The sequence below is a fragment of the Arachis ipaensis genome, chromosome B03, assembly GCF_000816755.2.
Source record: "Arachis ipaensis cultivar K30076 chromosome B03, Araip1.1, whole genome shotgun sequence".
NCBI classification, from domain to species: Eukaryota; Viridiplantae; Streptophyta; class Magnoliopsida; order Fabales; family Fabaceae; genus Arachis; species Arachis ipaensis.
In genome coordinates this window covers 34,388,052-34,390,957 of record NC_029787.2, presented here as the reverse complement: position 1 = coordinate 34,390,957, position 2,906 = coordinate 34,388,052, and positions in this window count along the sequence as shown.

Genomic DNA, 2,906 nt, shown 5'->3' with positions numbered 1-2,906 from the left:
ATTTTGGTCATTTTGGTCATTAATTATTCATCAAATATTTAAAAATATGAATTAATGTATATTATTAAATTACTAAACTAAAAAAATTAGATTAATAACTAAAAGAGGTAGATAAAAATAATAAATTATGATGTTTTTCATATTTTTTTTTTCCTTTTTGGTAAAAGAGGTACACTCGCACGGCAATAATACGATAGTTTAATTCTTTTGGGGGGGTGTATAGTAATGGGGCATTAGGCTGCTAACGAGTTATATCTCAAACAGTATAGTCTTTTCATACTCACTTGAAAGTTGCAGGTTTGAATCTCTCTATCTTTGGTAAAAAAAAAAAAAAAACAAACAAAACAGGGCATTAGGCCTAAAGAAAAGAATTAAATAATTACCAAGCAGGCTGATATAACTTTCCTATTATCATCAAATAAAATACATTTTAGTAGGCGTTAGTTTTTTATTTGTTTTTGGTCATTGTAGGCCTTAGTTAACCGTCCGTTTATGATTAATAAGTGACCCTGGCCCAAATGGTATGAATAGTAAAGCGTATAAATGTTGCCACTACCCAGTGAACCATAATAAAACTATCAGACCAGAACAAAAGCCCAAAAATGACCAATATTTGAAAAAAAATTTCCCTGGAAACTGGACAGGATTAATTTATTTATTTATTTTTGGTATGAATTTGTGTTAGACTTTGAATACAAGTTCATCTCATAGTGCATGCCTATTTATTTCCTTAACACAAGGCTATTTTCCTTTTCCTCATAATTATATGTCCAATAGTTTATAAATTATAATGAATACATAAGAATTTACAGTATCATTTAATAAATTAAAATTCGAACTCAACAAAGTATATACCTTAATGATTGGTATACAATATATATTAAAATATAAATTATATTAAAATAAAAAATTATATTTATTTATATATAAATACATAATGTTAATTAGTAATTAATTTCAGTATATAACTAACATTTTTGCAAACCATGATAATTTAAAGGAACAATGATAATTAGTTAATTACACATACATTTAATCTTTGTATATTGTCAAGATTTATTAATAATGTAACTCAACCTTGTACTTGGTTAATGGGCTGTGTACTCGGATATGGATAACAATATGTGTGCAAAATTTACGTGTTAAATAGGCGAGCTAAAAGAGTACAATTATTGTGAATGTAGCAGAAGTCACCAAATTGAATGCGGCACATTTCAGATTCATTGAAAGAGAACGAGTTTAAGGATGCCAAGGAAAGACAGGAGTTGGACGGGGTGTTAATGAATTTATGATTTATGGTACCGCCAATTTGGATAGGAAATGGAAATTGCAGTTTATTTAGTGTCAGCAGAACAGAGCCTATACCCTTTGCAGTTCTTACGATTAGACAGACAATAAATACAAATGTCATCGACCGTTAGAATTTAGACCATCAAATTGTTCCATTTTTATGTAAAATTTAATTGAAGTGTATAAAAATTAATATTCAAAATTTAATATAATTTTGATTATGTTGCAATTTTCGTTCTATCATTTGATTATGTGTGCTCAGTGGTCTTGAACTATCATCTAGTCACATATTCACTTGATTATTGAAATTGTTTTTTTTAATTTTTATATATAAAATAAATAAATAAATTGAAGATTTATATAGATATAGTCATATTTCATCGTTGAAGGGAAACTTCAAGTTTCTATGCTTCTCTATTTTTTGAAGTAGACCTGTAACCTGTTTGTCTCTTGTAATATGCTGAAAGTTGAACGTAATCTGATTCCATGTGTGTCAACGGTTGAGGCGTTCAGCCCGAGTTGGCAAAGAGAGAAAGCAGAGAAATAGTCAAAATTAAAATCCTAAACAAACACGCATGCTTAAATTAATATATGAAGATTTGCATTAAGTTCCAGGGACTTCCCCTTCAGTAGGCATAATTCACGCTATACTCAACATGCATAATTAATTTAATTACACGCAAATTGACTACTACTCCTCTTGCTCTATCTTATTATCTAATTAATCTTATGCACCTTTTAAGTTACACCTCACAGCACAGGACCCATCAATATTGGCCATCTCAAGAACCTATGTAACCGCCCACCTTTGAAAAAAGACCATAAAAAATTGAATTACTAAAAGAAGTCAATGTCCAGGTGGAAATTCTCAGTTCCTTTTTGCCTCTAAATTTTTTAATTGGTTTATTGTTAGAATTTAGAAGAAAATTAACGTGAAATCATTCTCTTTAAAAGGAAAAAACAGGGGGGCAAAAGCTGTGTAGCATGGGTGCCACGTGAATTGCGCGTGAATAGGTGACAGATTAGATTTGATTGAGGTGGGCATGCAAGGCATACAAAACAAGTTAGGGAATAACCAATAGTAAATAATGGCTCCACTCATTTAATACACAGCAAATGTTTAAGGTCCTGCTCAGTAGCACTAGCAACCAGCAATTGCTCAGTGCTCATACCCCATATGGCCATATTTAATCTTCTGATCAATTCGCATTACCCCATAGTTGCTCTCGTTTTATTCACTCACAAGAAGCATTGCATTCGAATGGCGTATATGCTAATGTATATTATTTCATTTCTTTATGATATTGAATGGAAACATAATAAATGGACAATTGAAAATTCATTACGTCTGCGCATTAAAAATTAATAATTAAATTAGTGATTAATATAAAATATATGTATTTATATATAAATGTAATGTGATTTTATTTGTATCCGGATTATTTTGTTAGACATTTTGTTTTCTTAAGGAAATTATGATTCACAAGATACCTGCGGAAAAAAAGTTTTGGTGAAAATTATATCAGGGATGTCTTTTGAAAAAAAAAAAAAAACATAATTCATTGGTGAAAATTCCAGTGAATCTTCTCTTAATGAATGCCGAATTGGGGGAAGAC